The sequence below is a fragment of the Artibeus jamaicensis genome, unplaced genomic scaffold, assembly GCF_021234435.1.
Source record: "Artibeus jamaicensis isolate MK-2021 breed Jamaican fruit bat unplaced genomic scaffold, CSHL_Jam_final contig_240, whole genome shotgun sequence".
Taxonomy (NCBI): Eukaryota; Metazoa; Chordata; class Mammalia; order Chiroptera; family Phyllostomidae; genus Artibeus; species Artibeus jamaicensis.
The window spans coordinates 10,926,519-10,946,382 of NW_026521506.1; the positions used below are offsets into that span (position 1 = coordinate 10,926,519).

At 35.7% G+C, this 19,864-nt stretch overlaps 1 protein-coding gene and 1 non-coding gene across 7 annotated transcripts in view; one reads left to right on the forward strand and one right to left on the reverse strand.

Annotated features, from left to right (window-relative positions):
* The window catches only part of ENOX2 (ecto-NOX disulfide-thiol exchanger 2), a 426,329-nt gene that overhangs the window by 203,687 nt on the left and 202,778 nt on the right, over positions 1-19,864 (reverse strand). The gene's annotated exons all lie outside the window — the stretch shown is intronic.
* On the forward strand, positions 13,990-14,115 carry LOC119046603 (U6atac minor spliceosomal RNA). Its single transcript, XR_005082017.2, has one exon. It is a non-coding gene; the product is annotated as a U6atac minor spliceosomal RNA (small nuclear RNA).

Below are 19,864 nucleotides of genomic sequence, written 5' to 3' on the forward strand. Positions count from 1 at the left end.
ACAAAATTGACACACCTTTAACCAGACTCATCAAGAACAAAAGAGGACCCAAATGATAAAATCAGAAGCAAAAGAGAAGTTACAACTGATACCACAGAAATACAAAGTATTGTAAGAAATTACTAAGAAGAATTATATGCCAAGAAATTAGACAACCTGGATGAAATGCATAAAATTCTAGAAACATACAACCTTCCAAAATTGAGTCAAGTAGAAGCAGGAAGCCTGAATATAGACCAATTAACAACTAGTGAAATCGATGCAATAATCAAAAAACTCCCAGACATAATAGCCCTGGATGGGATGGCTTCACAGGCAAATCTTGCCAAAGTTTCAAATAAAAACAAACTCCTGTCCTTTTCAAACCATTTAAAAAAATTCAAGAAGAAGGAAGACTCCCAAACTCTTTTTACAAGGCCAGTATTATCTTAATTCCAAAACAAGGTAAAGACACAACAAAGAAAGAAAATTACAGGTCAATATCACTGATGGACATAGATGCTAAAATCCTTCACAAAATATTGGCAATCCAGATCCAGCAATATGTTAAATGATTATACATTGTGATCAAGTGGGATTCATCCCAGGGATGCAATAATGGTACAATATTCACAAATTGATAAATGTAATATACTACATAAACAAAATGAAGGACAAAAATCACATGATCACATCAACAAATGGTGAAAAAGCATTTCATAAAATCCAGGACCCATTTATGATAAAAACCCTCAATAAAATGGGAATAGAGAGAGCATAACTCAACATAATAAAGGCCATATATGAGAAACCTAGAGCCAACATCATACTCAACGGGCAAAAACTAAAAGCTTTTCTCTTAAGATCAGGAACAAGACAGGAATGTCCATTTCCACTACTATTATTCAACATAGTACTGGAAGTCCTAATCACAGCAATCAGACAAGAAAAAGAAATAAAAGGCATCCAAATAAGAAAGGAGGAAGTAAAACTGTCATTATTTGCACACAACATGATAATGTATAGGGTTTATAGAAAACCCTATAGTCTCCACCACAAAAACTACTCAACATAATAAGTGAATTTGTCAAACTAGGATACAAAGTGAATATTCAGAAATTAAAGGCTTTTTGTATACCAATAATAAACTATCAGAAAGAGTTCTTTATATTCCACATACTAGATCCTTACCAGATATATGACTTAGAAATATTTCTTCCCAATCTGTTTTCCTCCTTTCTCTTTTTGCTTTTCATACTTTTTGAGATGTGACTGACATATAACATTAAATTAGTTTCAGCTATACAACATAATGATTCAATATTTCTATATATTGTGAAATGATCACCAGAGTAAGTCTCATTAACATCCATCCTTTTCTTTCTTGTTTTATTTCTGTTTGTTTCTGATAGATTGAGTTTCTTTGTCTGATTTTTCTCATTACTTTTTTTACAAGAATATTTATTGTAATGTTGTTTACAATAGTGAAAAATGGTGACAATATAAATGTCTACTAAGAGATAATGGAAATTTGATGGCATAGTCATATAATGAATGCCATATAAACAGCTTTGAAAACAATTGAACTAGAGCTACATGGATTAGGCTCAAAAGTATAATGCTGTAGAAAAAGAGCAAGTTGCAGGAGAAAATGTATAGTATAAAAGATAAAAACAAGTAGAACAGTACCATATGACCTATACATACATATGCATATAGAGTTGGGCAAAAGTAGGTTTACAGTTGTGAGTACACAAGAGTTTATTTTTTAAACATTTAAAATATTATTTTTACCCAGTGAAAATCATGTTCAAAATATTAAAATACTTTTTTTTATCATTCCAGTCTCTTCAGTGCACAATAGACTTTTAATCAGTGTCATACAATATGGATAATTTTAGGCTGCATTTTTCACTTATCATTATTTTATTTATTTTTTTATTGTCATTCGAATACAGTTGTCTCCATTTTCACCCCACCACAGCCCCCTTCCCCACCCATCCCTGCCTCCCTTTATATTGGTCATTTTGTACCAATCTGTCTCTGTTATGTTTCTGTTTGTTCTGCCTCACTCCCTGCACATCCCTCTGTTTCCTTTCCGTCATCCCTTTCCTCTCTCTCTTTAAGTTTTTCTTTGTCTTCTTGTCTAGGCTCCATGTCTGCCACTGATTCCTCTTTTCTCACTATTTTTCTTTGCCTCAGTCCATTTCTCAGTCTTTTTGTCTGTCCATGCAATTAGCTGTCTTTATATTTATCCATTTTTTATTTTGTTCTGTGTGTTTTGAATCATCTTTTCATTGGTTTGTCTACCTATCAGTTGGTTGATCACTCAATCTGTCCTTTCTCTTTTGGTCTATCTCTCTCCATCTTCATCTCTATCTTTTGCTCTATATCTGTCACAGTATGTCTCTACATCTGTCTCTGTCATATTCTTTTTTACTTCCTTACTGTTTTACTCTTTCCGTATCTATTTCTGTTCTCTCTGCAAGGGTTTCTTTTTATCTCTTTCTATTTTTCTCTTCTTTATGGCTTCTCTCCAATTCTGTTTCTCTGTCTGCTAGTTTTTCAGTCTGTCTCTCAGTCTGTTTCCCCATCTCTCTTTCACTTTTTCTCTTCCCTGCTTTTCTAAATTACCTCTGGTCACTATCTCTGTTTGACTGTTTTGTCAGATCTCTCACTATTTGTTTCTCTCCTTTACTTCCTGTCTGTTTTTTATCTTTCTGTCTCTTGTAGTGTCTCTGGTTCTGTGCACACCTTATTCTCTTCTGTCTCTGTCCCTTGCTCCTTCCCTCTTGCTCAGTCTGTATATTCTCTCTGCTTCTCTCTCTGTTTTCCTATCTCCCACTGTATTTCCTTTTGTGTTTCCAACTCCCCTCCCCATTTGCTGTCTGACTGTCTTTCAGGCTCCGCTTTCTTTATGAGTGTGAGTCTCTTCCATCTCTCTCTGTGTAAGTTTCATTCTGTCTTTTTTCTTCTGGATTCTTTTCATCCCTGTTTTTGTTTCTCTTCTTTCTCCCTATGGTTCTTTAGCTTTTTGTTTGTTTGTTTGTTTGTTTCTGGGGCTCTTTTTCTGACTCTCTCCTTCATCTTATATTTTTTAATTGTTTCAATCTATCTCTATATTTCTTCTCCCTGTTCCTTGCTGCTGTTTCTGTGTCCCTCTTTACTTTTTTCTGCTTCCCTGTTTGTCTAGATATCCTTATCTGGAAAAATAGAAGGCATGTCTCTAGTTTGTCTGTCTCTCTGTGTCTGTCTGTCCATCTCTTTTGATATGCTTCCGTCTATATTTTCCTGTTGATATCTATCTCTTTATCTATCCATGTTTCCTTCTGCCTCTATTTTTCCCCATCTGTTCTATCCATGATTCTTCTGGTCTGTCCTTCCCCATATGCCCATTCCTGCCTCTGTCCAATTCTAACCATTCTTGTTTCTATGCCTGTCTGTCTCTCTGGCCATCTGTCTGTCCATCCCTGCCTCCTCTTTGAAACTACTACTGTAGCAAGAGACCTGCTTAGACAAACCCAGAAGGACAGGTCATTTGCTGAGACACTAAGATAAGGAGGGTGAGCAACTAAGTAACTAAGAAGAACAAAAGAATATTGTATGACCCTATCAGCAGCCCTGCTTTCTTGCTTCTGTAAACCTGCTTCTGCCACGTAAGCTTAGTAAAATCGTTTCCGCATGTGAAACACTATAAAAACAAGCCTCTACTGGAGCGCAGGACCCAGAATTTGGAGACTGCCTCCTCTGGGTCCGCATGTGTAAATAAACTTTCATTCCGTACACCTGAAAACGGCTGAGTTGTTTTCTGTAACACTACAAAGACTGATGTTAATGGCACTAGTCTTGAATAAAAGCTAAACTGTAAATCTCTTCCCAACCTCTGCCAGTTGAAGTTCATGGCTTGCCAAAAACAAGTGAATTGTACTGACTTTCCAGAATATAAGTCTAATGTGTCAGCTGGGTACCTTTAAACCACAGGGATACACTGACTATAATATCATTCAAGCATTATTACTTATTTGTCCTTATTGAAAAATATTTTTTAAAATGTATGTGTTCTAAGCATGTCTTATAAACCTTTTCACTGGGCTGATATCACAAGTAAGCTTCCAGAAATTAAGAAAGCTGAGAAAGTGCATTCTAATTGGAATAGGAGTTATGGACAGACCACGTAAAATATAGACCCTGAACAGATTAACCTTGAAAATTATATCTTCACTGAAACATAGAGCAATCCAGAATTTGGCAGACTGTATTACATACACCAGGACAATCACTTGACTTTGGCTTGACAGTATACTTTCATAATCTATGATCCAAGCCCCAATAAGGAAATCTTTAGATGCATTATGGAACAGTGTCATTAAACTTCTCTGTTTCTCAGTTTCTTTGTCTATAAAATGGGGTTGATACTAATCAATGACCTTAGTGGGTTGTTATGAGGAATAAATTAAATAATCAATATAAAGCTCTTAGAATAGTACCTGGCACAGTAGGAGCTCAAAAATGTTATTTTTTTTACTTCTATTATTGTTATTGTTGCAGTTGTTGCCATTATTATTATTACATAAACCTAAACAGCAAATCTGCTCTCATTTATGATTCTAGAATTCCATGGCTCTGAATACTAAGCACATGAGATCATATTTTAAATCAGATTCTATAACAGAATTTTTATCCTCAAAAGTTTGTCACAGCTATAAGTTGCAAAAGAAAGAAAAAACCATGGGTATAAACTTTTCATTTTTCAAACATTTCTAAAGTCAACCTAACATCTGCAAACTTCTGCCTTGTCATTGACTACTTATCTACCACTCTTAGGATCATAACAAAAAAATAAATTCAATAACATCTTTCATTTCTAATTTTTTTTACCAATGCTGCACATATTAGATAGTTGGGGTAGCTGACATTTCCACAAATAGAAAAGGACTTGGATCCCTGTATTAGCTATAGCACCATACTTTTCAATGGGGATGTGACGCTTAGCTTCAAATTGCTATCTGTGATATTGTACTTTTCCTGGTAACAGTATTCATGGATGCAGTATGTCTTTCTTGGGAGTGCTGTTCATAGATGTCCTACCTTCCCCAGAAATGTAGTTCATGGATGTTATATCTGGCCTTAGAATACTGTTTTTGAAGAGTATACTTCACTTTGAATACAATTTACGTCTAAGTCACCTCCAATACTGAAGGACTCTTGAACATTTTTCACCACTGGTTTTCTCTTTGAAGCTGCTTTTCCTGTACAGCTTCTGAAGAACAGTGGTAATATAAACCTATGTTTTATGTTTCTGGTATTTTGGGTTTGTAACTTGACTACTGGCAAGATCATTAATACTTTCTCCAGAGTGAATGAATCTCATGATTAAAACTGTATTTAATAAATATAATCTCTTGGCATACTGTTCCCATTTTCTGAATGGATAAGCTGGAAGTGAGTGCTTGTTGGGGAAAAGGAACAATATCAATCAGCAAATTAACCTTGAGCCTGGGAGAACAGCCTGTGTCATAAAAGTCAAACTTACTAGCTAGGCAAAGCAATTAATTGGCAACGGTTGCCTCTATAAAAGATAAAAGCACAAAACATATTTATTCAGGCAAAAACTGTTACATTGAAATGTATTGGCATAATGTAACTTGTACTGTGGTAAATGAATTTTCACCTTTAGAGGCATAATGCTACAAATTTTCAGAATATTTTCTATGTCTCAAGTATAACATTTCCATATATCCTACAAGAATTCTCAAATCTGAATTGCCTACTTTTCTATTTTCTTCATCTTCAATATTCTCCTGGGAATGATGATGCCAAATTCCCTGTGGGTATGTACCAATATTCATCTACCTTTAATAACTGTCTTGTCTCTGCTCCTCTAATCTTGCCAGCATTAGCATACTTGTGCACATTTATACACATGCTTGTTCCCTTACAAATTCATGCCTCTCATCCACATGGTCAGGCAGAATGCATTTTGTCCAAGCTGTACAGGTGAAAGAACAAGATCCATACAGTTTATACAGAATACCTCCAGGAAGCATACTGCTTGGTTCCTGCAGCTTCAAATTCTCTGCAACAAGGATAGACAGGCAACAACAACAAAAATAACTGTTGTGACTGCATTATTTGTCCATGTCTTAAAATGGCTAGAGAAGGAAGGTGAAGAGGTCACCAATTCAAAAATAGCCCTATCCAGTTCTTGCTTCAAGGCTTTTTTACCACTACTTTTTAGATATAGGATTTAACTATACTTAAGAGTTCTGACACTTGGGTGGTGATTCATTGTCTTAACGGTTTTTTTTTTAAATTAAACTTGTAACTGGAGATAATTGTATATTCACCTGCCATTATAAGAATTAGTACAGAGACATATTATGTATCCTTCACCCATTTCCCCCCAAAGGTATCATCTTTCAAAACATAGTATAATGTAACAACCAAGATATTGACATTAATATGATCAAGATACAGGACATTTCCATCATAAGGATCCTTTGTATAGCTGTTATAGTCATACCCACTTCCCTCTCTCTCCAACTCCCTTTTTAACCCCAAGAAATCACCAATCTGTTCTCCATATCTATAATTCTGTAGTTTCACTAATGTCATATACATGGAATCATATAGTATATAACCTTTCAGAATTGTTTTTTTCCCTGCTCAGTATAACTCTCTGGAGATTTATCCATGTTGTTGGAGGTATCAATACTTTGATTTTCTTTAATGCTGATTAGCATTCTATGGTATGGATATATCACAATTTGTTTAACCATTCACACATTGAAGGACATTTCGGTTCATCATTTTGAGCTATGAACTATTGGAAATAGAGCTGCTATAAACATTCACATTCAGGTTTTTGTATGAACATAAATCTTCCTATGACTGGGGTCAATGGCCAAGAGTGCAATTGATGGGTCCTGTGGTGGCTGCATGTTTAATTTTTTCAAGTAATAACCAAACTTCCTCATAGTGGCTGTACCATTTTACATACCCACCAGCGATGTAGTAGTAGTTCAGTTTCTCCATATCACAGCCAGAATTTGCTGTTGTCATTATTGTTTTTATTTTTGCCATTCTGATAAGTGATATCTCATTGAGATTTTAATTTGCATCTCCTTAATGGTTAATGATATTGAGATATTTTCAAATACTTATTTATCATCTATATATATTGTTTGATGAAAATCTGCTCATGTCTTTTGCCCCTTTTTCAATTGGGTTATTTCACTTTTTACTGTTTAATTTGAGAATTCTCTATATATCTTAAGCATTAATCCTCTGTTAGATACATGGTTTTTAAATATTTTCTCTCAGTCCATAGCTTGTCTTCTCATTCTGTCAAAAAGGTCTTTCACAGAATAAAAATTTAATTTTGATGAAATCTAATATATAGAGTTATTCTTTTATGGATTGTGCTTTTGGTCTTGTCTAAGTAAATTTTTTGGATGGACAAAGACTTAAAGATTTTTTCTCTTATCTTCCCCTTAAAAGTTTTAAATTTTACATTTTAAAATTAAGTCCATTACCTATTTGAGTTACTTTTTTTTGTATAAACAGTTAAGTTCAGATATCTAGGTTAATTTTTTTGGCCTATGACTAATTGCTTCAGCACCATTAATTGAAAAGTATATTTTCCTTCCATTGAATTACTTTTGCACTTTGAAAAATTAGTTGGGTGCATTTGTGATGGTCTATTTCTTTGTTTTCTATTCTGTTTCACTGGTCTTTGTATCTATCATACTACCAATACCACATAGTCTTAATTACTGTAGCTGAAGAACAAAACAATGTTGGGTAGATTGAGTCCTCTGAATATATTATTTTTAAAGATTTACTTATCTTTCCTAGAGCCTGTGCCATTCCATATAAATATTAGCATAAGTTTGTTTATGTCTAAAAACATAACTTGCTGGGAATTTTATAGGAATTGCATTGAACCTAAAGATCAGTTTGGTGAGTACTGACACTTTTACAATGTTATGCTTTCTGATACATAAACACGTATTTCTCCATTTATTTGGGTCTTATTTGATTTCTTTGATTATTGTTTTATAATTTTCAGCATATAAATCCTGTACATGTTTTGGTAAATTTATGTGTATTTAATTTTATTTTGATTATTTTAACTTGGTTGTATTTTAAATTTGCCTGCACTCATTGCTAATCTACAGAAATACTATTGTTTTTGTATGCTTATTTCATTTCCTGTAACCTTGCTGAATTCATGTATTAGCCCTAAAATACTTTATTTCCTTTGTGTATTCTTATTTTCTACGTAGATGATAATGTCATGTGCAAATAAGGACAGTTTTATTATTCTGATCTACATGCTTATTATTTCCTTTCCCTGCTAAGGAAAAGGAAATTGGGTATTTCATTGGCTAAGATGACTAAAATTACATTGAATAAGAATGGTGAAAGTGGACATCCTTATCATTTTCCTGAACTTAGGAGAAAAGCAATTCAATTCAGTCTTTCTTTGGAAAGTACAATGTCAGCTGTGGGTTCTTAGTAGATGCTCTTAATCAAGTAGAGGATATTACTTTCCTATATAACTCAATTTAAAAATGTCCATTTGGTTCTTCTATATAACTTCTATATCTTTGCTGAGACTTTCTATTTCTTTGCTGAGGCTTTTAAATTTTTATTTATTTTTCTTTCTAGAATGTTCACAATGCCTCATTAAAAGATTTTTATCAAGATTTCTTTGAAATGTTTGTATCAGATAATTCTAATCTTTCTGTCATTTCAGTGTTTGCATCTATTGATAGTTATTTTTCATTCCGTTTGAAATTTTCCTGATTCTTGGTATGATGAGTGATATTCAATTAAAACCTATACATTTTGGAGACTATATTATGAGACTAGATCTTATACAAACATTGCTTTAGTTGGCATTGTTTAACATCATTCTAGCAGGGGGAAGGGGGTGCTGTCTCATTATTGCCAAGTGGAAGTAGAAGCCCAGCTTCCCCACTTAGACTCCACTGACATCTGAGGAAGGTAACCTCCTCATTACTGATGAGCAGAGGTGTGAGTTCTAGCTCCCCATGCAGTTTCCACTAACAGCTGGTGGGGATGGCCTTGTTATTGCTGGGTGGTGATGATAGTCATGAATCTCTGTCACTTCCTCTGACACCACAACAATGGGGAGGGGCAGCCTTATAACTTTCAACTGTTAGGGAGGGGTAGAAATCTAGGCTGCCTATATTGTCTCCTTTGATGCAGTGGGAGAGTAGAGGGAAGAAATGGTTCATTGCTGGCCACTGGGGATGAAAGTTCTAGCTAGGTACCTTCTCTTCTCTGACATTCCTCTGGCAGAAGTGTTGTAGTGCCTTTTTAGGGCCTTGTGGAATATAGACCTCTTGGTTCCTTTCTTGGCCAGAAATAGGTGGAAAAAGAGCTAGCTTTTTTCCTCTGCTGTTTGTCTGGAGAAGAACACTTAGCTATTGTCTACAAGTTTTCCATCTTTACTGGGCTGCTTTTTTTCCTGGCCATTTTGCTAGACAGTGTAGGCTTTTTGGGGGGCTTTTTTGAGGGGGAGATCTGTACCCCATTTGGCATTTCTGAGTTGCCACTTTTTTCGGTTCCAAGTGTGGGACATATGAGGCAAAAAGGAAACCCAGGAAACTCACTATCATGTCACTCCTCAGTTCCAAGGTCCCTAGACCATTTGCCTTCTCCCCTGCACCTTTCAGCCCTCTTATGACTTTTTAGTATATAATATTCAGAGTATTTCATTGTTCTTAGTGGCAGGAATAGGGAAAAGTATGTGTACTCCATCTTCCTGGAAGTAGAAGTTCCCCTCTTTGTTATAACTTTTAAGATGGTCATGTTTGAAGGGACATATATAGCCTAGTCTCTTAATTCTAGAAAATGGAGACTTGAAGAAGGTAGGTAACTTGCCTAAGGTCAAACGATAATATGAAGGCAGAGCTTAGTCTAAACTCTGTATTCTCTGGATTCTCATTCCTATACTTTCACTCCTATACTACCCTGTCTTTATTGCTCAGTTTTCTTTTACATAATTTCACCTTCTGCCAGTCCTTCAGTTTTCTTGTTCCCGTTATACATAAAACCTGTACCACAAAAATACACTGAAATCAGACAACTACCTTCAAGTCACTTTTGGCCTCACTCTGACATTAAAAATTTGTTCTTCTAAGAAGTTACAGTTCAGCCCTTTTGATAGTGGGAATAGAGGAATATTTTTGGCAGGGAATGAAAAAAAAGGTACTATATAAGGCCTAATAAATAATCACAGCTAACAGACTTAGAGATCTTGGCTAAGAGCACAATTTTTACTCTAACTACCCATTCATCACATACTGTAATCTTCTAGCAGAATGCTCTAATTCAGTACCATCTACCACTATTAGATAAAATTACTATTGTGATTTTGAGTACCAAAGTCATAATATGCAGAAGTTAAAGCGTTTTTGGTGATGCTAACATCCTTAAAGTGCATGTGCAGAGTAGTTTTAATAATTTTTTAATAAATAGGAAAGAAGTGGGGGAGCACAGAGGGGTGGGCTGGGATGAGAGTAAAAGACAGAAAACTGTACTTGAAAAATAATTAAATAAAAAAATAAAAAAGCACAATTCAATGAAAAAAGTCTAATGGATTTATAAAAGATTGAAAACTCAGTAGCTATTAAATTTTGAACCTAGTTCTCTCAGTCATTTGGGGATACCTAATGCAAATTAATACTTCTAATAATTAATTCTCAGGTACAACATTAAAATAATGATTGCTTGATAGGAAGCAAAATGAACAGAAGTTGGAAGAGGAAGAAATGATAGAAATGAAAACTGCCATTTACCTAGCCTTATTTCATATCAAAAACATTGGGCTAAGTACTTTATTATTTATGTATTTATTTTAGCCTCTCTGGTACATAAAACTGAGTCAATCATGATATATGGTTCATGACACACTCTCGGCACTGGCTCCCTAGTTATTTAGCTAGTTATTTAGCTAGTTATTTTTAATAACATAATAAAAACACCTGCAAACTCACAACTCAAAATAAAAACTAAAACTTTGACAATAGTTTATATATAACTATAAGGATTCCTCTATCCCCTCATTCTATGACTCCCACCTCCCAGCCAATAACCATCACGCTGAATCCTGTATCTATTATCCCTTTGCTTTCTTTTATTGTTGTTCAGTTATAGTTGTTCTGCCTTTTTCTCCATCACTCTCCCCTGCCTCATCTCACTCCACTCCCACAGTCAATCCTCCCCCATTGTCCATGCCCATGAAAATTAGTTGTATTATACCTATAAATAATAAAACTATATATTTTATTATTTATTTATTGATCAGTTACAGTTGTCCCATCTTTTCCCCCATTTCTCACCCCAACCCCACCCCCCAACTCCCAGAGTCAATCCCCCCATTGCCCATGCCCATGAATCCTCTATTCTTATTCCTTTGCCTGCCCCCTCCCCTTCTTTCCCCTATTATTGTCCTCCCCTCTCCCCTCTGGTCACTGTCCTTTAGTTCTTTATTTTCAGGTCTCTGGTTCTATTTTGCTCATTACTTTGTTTTTAAGTTTATAAAAATATAACATGATTTATAGAATTTGTTTACTTTTCCATCTAATATTATATTGCTAAAATTAATCCATATTTTTGTGTGTTGCTATAGTTCATTTGTTCTGAATGCTATACAATATTCCATTATATGAATATATCACAATTTATTAATTCACTATTAATGCAATTTAGATTATTTATATTTTTGTGTTGTGAACTATGTTATTATAAATACACTTGTTTTCGCTTCCTGTTATACATGAATATAGTTCTAATAGGTATTTTTTTAGGAGTAGAATTTTGGAGTAATATAATATTTAAATGCCCAGCTTTAAGAGATAATGTCAAAAGGCATTCCAAACTGCTTGCAGCAATTTCTATATATTCCTACCAGTAATATATTAAAAAATCATGTGACTCTACATCTCCAGTAATTGCCTTTCTCACATGAAGTTTGTCATGTGAAGTACTGAACACAGTAAATTATTTGTGTGACTATTTTCCTCAGTTCTCACAAGGATGGTATATAACCAACAATGTTCTAGATGCATAGGTGAGAAGTTAATTCTTTTTATATATAATGGATGCTTTAGGACACTAGTGCTTTGTTCTCCCCAGGAACCCCGATTGAGAAAGGCTGCTTGGTATTGCCACCTTTTACAATTTTACTAAGCAACTGGATATTAACTGGTATCTTATTATGATTTAACTAGCATTTTCCTGCTTAATAATGATGTTGAATCTCTTCATAAGTTAATCAGCCATATATGTGTTTGCAATTCTGTGAATTATCTGTTTATGTCTTATGTCCATCTTTCTATGGGATTGTTTGTGCTTTTTAAATCATTTTTATACCTTCTTTATATATTCTTGATATTATTTCTTTGCCAGTTGTGTTTTATGAATATTTTCTCCCAGTTTGTGACTTGTCTTTTTCTCATTCTTAAAGGTGTATTATTTTGATGAACATTTTAAGTTTAAATAGTTAAACTTAAAACAGTTAAACATATCAGTCTTTTATTTTATTATTTTTGTGCTTTCCAAAGTTAGAATGATATTCACTGACATTTTGTACTAGAAGTTTTAAAGTTTTGTTTTTGAAATTTATACTGTTAGTGGACCCTGTATTGTGGTATGATATAGGATTTACCATATTTTTCCATGTATAGTGTGTATTTTTTGCCCAAATTTTTGAGGGAAAAATAAGGTTGTGCATTATACATGAGTGGTACTAATTCTGTATCTATATAAATGTTTTAAATTATTTTATTTATGCTTTTTTGTTAAAAGTATAACCCTAAAAAGTAGTAACAATATCCATATGCAAAATAATACCTTGGTATACTACAATTGGTTTTGTTTCTAAATATAAATAAATTAAAAAATGAATTAAAATATTGAAACAAGAGATTATTTTTCTGAAAGTTTAGGCCAAAATGTGGGTGCACATTACACATGGGAACACATTATACAAGGCAAAATATGGTACTTTCATCTGGATAACCATTTTTGAAGTTTCATTTATTAAATACTCTCTACATTTCCCACCAATCTGACATGCTACCTTGTCATATAGCAGAACACCATACATGTGTGGGTCTATTTCTGGGATCTCTATTACATTTGTAAAAATTTTGAATTCATTATTGCATCTAGTCTTCACAATAAGTAACCTAATGTTGACTACTTCATCCACAAAATCACACTATGAAGTAGGTACTATTTTCTCCATTTTACATAGAAAATTTGTTCAAGATCACAGACTAGTTTATGGCAGCTTCAAACCTAAGACTCCAGAGCTCATGGTTAAAAGTAGTAATCAATATTGGCACTTACCCTACTACCTTATAAGGATATTATAAAATTCAATAATTATTAAAGGCAGTAAACTATATGTTTAGCTCTATACTAGCTACTCAATGGTTTGAGATAGAGTTGGGGATAATGTTGTAAAGGAAAGATAAGGTGTCTGCTCTGAGGTCACCTACTCAGTTTTTCCCTGACCCTATATAAGTTGCAGCTTTTTTCATTCTATGTACCCTTAACTTGCTGTGTTATTATTATTTTTAGAAAACTAAGTACCTGAACTTATATATCTATGTATTTGTTTATTATCTATCTTGCTTATTAGAATGTATGCTCCATGAGGGGCAGGGGTAGACATTGTTTTATTATTGTCATATGTCTATCACCTAAAACAGTGCCTGGCTCATAGCAGCTATGTAATAAATATGTATAAAATGGGTGAATGAATAAGTGAATGAATGAATAAACAATATAAGGCTTCTGTCACTGGAGAATTGAAAATCTAGCAGGAAATATGTTCAGTTCCAAAAAGAACTTCTATGAAAATAAGGAAAAAAAATCCTCATTCATTTAGTACATTTACTGGGAATGTACTATGTGTGCAGAACTCTGATGGGTACTGAGAGAAGAGATATAAAGATGAATAAAACAGTGCTATATGAAAGGAGAGAAGGTTAGCACTCCCCTTGACAAGGATGGAAGAGGCTCTTGGGCCTAACAACACTCAAACGGTTAAGGCGTTGCCACCTACTTCATGGCATCTAACCACTATTTTTTGGGGGCTGGCTTTAGCTCAGTGGGTACTTCGATTCACAAGATGAATAAAACACAATCCTTGCCTTCAAGTACTTACCAGCTTAGTGTAACCTACATGTAAATATAAACTCCTATATTAGAAGATAATAAATGCTACAAGAGGAATAAATGATAATTTGAATACTGGAGGAATAATTTAATTCAGAATGGGAAATCACGGTAAGCTTAATGGTACAGGTGGCCATGTTGGAGCTAGGCCCTAGCAATGTTTTCCGTCAAATAAAATGAAAAGTATGGAAGTTTAATGCATATTTATTTAACAAAAAGCTACTACTTGCAAATATCTTGGCATGAAGTACCCATGCAATACCCAGCATCATGATAAGTACTTTTCATTGTGGGGAGCAAACTGGACTTTGTCTGGATAAGAGAAAGAGGATATCCTGGGAAGAGGGAATGGATTAATAGCACAAGGCATGATGTGTCAAGGAGTCCGGTGTTGCCATAACAAGGCTCAAGGAAGGGTGGTTGGTAGAAGACGAGGTTGGAAACGTGGTCCAGCTGGCATTTGAAATCAAAAGTACAGACTATTTGAAACTTTTTTTTTCTTTTTTTCTTTTTTTTTTTTTAATTTTATTTAGTTATTTTTCAAGTAGTTTTTTGTCTATTTTTCCCATCCCAGCCCCTTGCTCCCCACCTCCCTCCCATTTCCACCCCCCTTAGTTCTCGTCCCTGTGTCCTTCCTATTTGTTCCTCCAAATCCCTCCCACTTTTTCCCCTTAACTTCCCTTCCTTCTCCCCTCTGGTCACTATCCCCTTGTTCTCTATTTCAGTGTCTTTGTTTTTTTTACATTCAGAGACACATGAAGAGATGCTCAATATTGTTAGCTATCAGAGAGATGCAAATTAAAACCACAATGAGATACCACTTTACACCAGTCAGGATGGCAATCATAAACAAAGCAACCAACAACAAATGTTGGAGAGGTTGTGGGGAAAAGGGGTCCCTTAGTTCACTGTTGGTGGGATTGCAGACTGGTACAACCATTATGGAAAACAGTATGGAATTTTCTCAGAAAAATAAAAATCGACCTGCCTTTTGACCCAGCAATTCCACTGCTGGGATTATATACTAAGAATCCTAAAACATCAATTTCAAAGAACCTATGCACCACAATGTTCATAGCAGCACCATTTACAATAGCCAAGAGTTGGAAGCAACCTAGGTGCCCATCAGTAAATGAATGGATGAAAAAATTGTGGTACATATACACAATGGAATTCTATGCTGCAGAGAGAAAGAAGGAGCTACTACCTTTTGCAACAACATGGATGGAACTGGAAAGCATTATGCTGAGTGAAATAGGCCAGGTGCTGAAAGACAAATACCATATGATCTCACCTTTAACAGGAAGCTTTTGAAACTTTTTTAGGTACCAAGTGATAGTGAAGGTTACCACACCATTAAAGGCAGTTATTTTCCTTCCTCTTCTTTCTCACCTGCTATCCTTCCTTCCTTCCTTCCTTCCTTCCTTCCTTCCTTCCTTCCTTCCTTCCTTCCTTCCTTCCCTCCCTCCCTCCCTCCCTTCATGCTTTTCTCTCTTTCTTTTTCTTTTTGCTCCATAGCAGAGAACAGTAGGGGAAAAAAAAGAGAGCATAGGGATTCATGAGGCCTGGGATCGAGACACAGTTCTGCCACTGAGCTGTTGCATAATGTTCGGAAATTTAGCTCAGTTAAACCTGGGAGAAAGGGCAGTTTTTAAAGACTACACGTATGCTCTTCACAGTGGAAATATATTCTTAGAATCCTGTACAAGAGGAATACCTGCTTCCTGCTACTACCACTCCCTCATAAAGATCACTGTTTTAGTGCTAAACAGATACAAATACACACGGAAGTATCCTTCAGGCATGCTGATTGAGAATCACTGGACCAGATGACCCCTTAAGTGCCCCCTCTTTCACACCACACCACATCATCCCTTTCCCCCAATATCCACTGTGTGCTCTGATGCTATTCTTATTCCTAACTAAGCTTTCAATATAACAGTGCAACTCCTGCCTCGTGAGGGTAATATGGCTCTTCTGGAGGTCCTCAGGGCTACAAATTCTTGTCTTGGAAGAAAACTAGCCAACAGTGAACAAAGAAATCTGAAAGATCTGAGCACCTGTTCCACAGGGAAGGGATAGAATTACTGGGTGCTACTAACTTGGAAAAATAAGTCAGAAGATCTCTCGGAAGTAAAGGCATGCCAATCCCCTCAAAGAACAATTGTAAAAAATGGTGTGAGTACGTGTGTCTGGGGAGGGCAAGGTACAGAGAGGAAATTTCAAATTGCAGAGCTATCCTGGAAGTTCTTATGCTTTAAAACTTCCCCACTTGGCATAAGCTTCAAGTAAAGCTTGGATGGAGGTGAAAAGGTAGGATACAGAGGGGGGAAATGATCATCTCTATATTTATAGAGATTTTAAGCTGATCTACACTTAAGAAACATATTGTACACAAAAATATGAAAATGCATATTAAGTATGAAACTCTATGAGGCCTAATTATCAGAACAAATGTTTACTGGATTAATTTTTAAAATACAACCCCAACACTGTTATAATTTAGGGCAGGGATATCAAACTCATTTTCACTGGGGGCCGTATCAGCTTTGTGATTGCCTTCGAAAGGCCGAATGTAATTTCAACTCCTTAACAGTTAAGGAGTAGTTACACTTATATAGTCCTAAAATTATTTCGGCCCTTTGAAGGCAACTGTGAGGCTGATGTGGCCCCTGGTGAAAATGACTTTGACACCCCTGATCTAGGGGAAGCATTCTCAAGTCATGTTCGGTATACAACGGAAAGCCAATTATCACCCCAGAATATTTTTCACTGAAAAATATGCCACTCCTAAGGATGTCTAAGGCTTAAACATGTTTTAAAGTCCTTACATCACTGTTTTCTCTTATTTCAACCACTTAAATAACCATCAATCCAAACCAAGATCATTTTTACTATTTTATATCCTTAAGGTTCCACTGACACTTGGACAAAGAAAACTGTGGCAGAGGACAAGGCATATCTTTTCCTTCTTTAATGCGCATACCAGTTTTTCCTGAAAACAGAGTATAATAATTGGATCCTGAGGGGGGAAAATGAGGAAATACATGCTGGTACTTATTGAGTGAGGCTAAATTTGGTTTTTGAATCAAGTTAACTCAAGTAATTCTAACTAAAACTAACCATATGGATGTTTATAGAGTTTCTAGAAATGTGTTTTTCATCAATGAAAGGAAATAATTTACATTTACCAGATGTAAGTACCTTGCAGACAAAAGCCAGGTCTTATTCGTCTCTCAGTTTCTGCTAGAAGTTAGCATATTAATCCACCTTTCTATTTAACATCACCTGACACACAATAGACACTCAATAAATGTTTACCAAATACACATATTAGTATATTATTTGTTTGCAATTGTCTACTGCTGAGAATGCTTTAAACTGGTTGTGTAGATAGGCTAAATACCAGCCAGACAGCTTAAAAATTTTGATTAGGAAGCTTTTCTTAGATAACAATTAATTTTTGTAGCCCTAAAGAATATGGATGGAAATTTAAAAGATTTATCCTTATGACAAAAGAAGTGACATTTCCTCTGTATACACAAGGAAAAACTTTCCCAGACTTCCTTCTGTGTAATCAAACACTTTCAAGTGGCAAAAAACATTCCAAAGAGCATAGGCTGTCTAAGGATCAGAGCAGAAAATAGCTGGGGACATGGTTTTGAGAATCACAAGACTTTGGGCCAAGATGGAGGCATAGGCAGATATACTTTGCCTCCTTGCATAACCAAAAGAAGGACAACGACAAATTTTAAAACAAAAAACAACCAGAATTGACAGAAAATTGAACTGTATGGAAGTCCAACAACCATGGAGTTAAAGGAGAAACACTCACCCAGACCAGTAGGAGGAGAGGATTTGTGGCAAGGCAGTGGCCTGTGGACTGGGTAGTCCCACATTCAAGTGCAGATAAACTGGAAGGAACAACTAGGGAGTGAGACAAACCCTGCAACCCAGGGTTCTAGTGCCGGGAAGTAAAGCCTAAAAGCCTCTGACCGTAAAAACCTGTGGGGGTTGAGGCGGCAGTGGGAGAAACTCCCAGCCTCACAGGGTCCTAGAACATATACAAACTCACCCACATGGGAATCAGCACTAGAAGGGCCCAATTTGCTTGGGGGTAGTGGGGGAGGTGACTGAAAACCCCAAAGAGCAGAGCAAGCAGCACTGTTCCCTCTCAGATCCCTCTCCCACACACAGTGTCACAACACAGCAACCTGGGTTGCCCCGCCCTGGTGAACACCTAAGGCTCTGCCCCTTACTACATAACAGGCATGCCAAGAAAAAGAATGGCCCAAATGAAAGAACAGATCACAGCACAAGAAAAAAATACAACTAAGCAATGAAGAGATAGCCAACTTATCAGATGCACAGTTCAGAACACTGGTAATCAAGATGCTCACAGAACAGATTGAGCTCAGTCACAAAATGAAGAAACAAATGAAGGCTACCCAAAGTGAAATAAAGCAAAATACACAGGGAACTAACAGTGATGGGAAGGAAACCTGGACTCAAATCGACGGTTTGAAGCAGAAGGAAGAAAGAAACATTCAAGCAGAACAGAATGAAGAAATAAGAATTAAAAAAAATGAGAAGAGGCTTAGGAACCACCAGGACATCTTTAAACATTCCAACATCTGAATCATACGGGTGCCAGAAGGAGAAGAGGTAGAGCAAAAAATGAAAAACTTATTTAAAAAAATAATGAAGGAGAACATCCCTAATCTGGCAAAGGAAATAGACATTCAGGAAGTCCAGGGAGCTCAGAGAGTCCCTTAGAAGTTGCAACCAAGGAGGAGTACACTAAGGCACTTCATAATTACACTAGCCAAGATTAAAGATAAGGGGAGAATCTTAAAAGTAGCAAGAGAAAAGGAGACAGTTACCTACAAAGGAGTTCCGGTAAGACTATCAGCTGATTTCTCAAAAGAAACCTTGCAGGCAAAAGGGGCTAGAAAGAAATATTTGAAGTCATGAAAAATAAGGACCTACATCCAAGATTACTCTATCCAGCAAAGCTATCATTTAGAATGGAAGGGCAGACAAAATGCTTCCCACATAAGGTCAAGTTAAAGAGTTCATCATCACCAAGCCCTTATTATAAGAAATGTTAAAGGGACTTATCTAAGAAAAAGAAGATAAAAAATATGAACAGTAAAGTGACAACAAACTCGCAGTTATTAACAACAACAACAAAAACAAACTAAGCAAACAACTAGAACAGGAACAGAACCACAGAAATGGAGATCATATGGAGGGTTATTAGTGGGGGAGTAGGAGGAGGAGAGAGGAGGGAAAAGTACAGAGAATAAGCAGCATAAATGGTGAATAGAAAATAGACAGGGGGAAGTTTAGAATAGTATAGGAAATATAGAAGCAAAAAAACTTATATGTACAACCCATAGACATTAACTAAAGAGCTGGAATGTGGGTGGAGAGGGTATGCACAGTAGAGGGGAATAAAGGGGGGAAATGAGACAAGTGTAATAGCATAATCAATAAAGCATATTCAAAAATAAATAAATAATTTAAAAAGAGACAATCACCAGTGCTTATTCACATTCCCTTTAGCAAATACCAGATTCCACAGTTATAAGACAGGTATGTCCTGCTACCACATTTTTCCCTAAAAGAGTATGTGAATCCTGTCTGGAAAACAGATCAA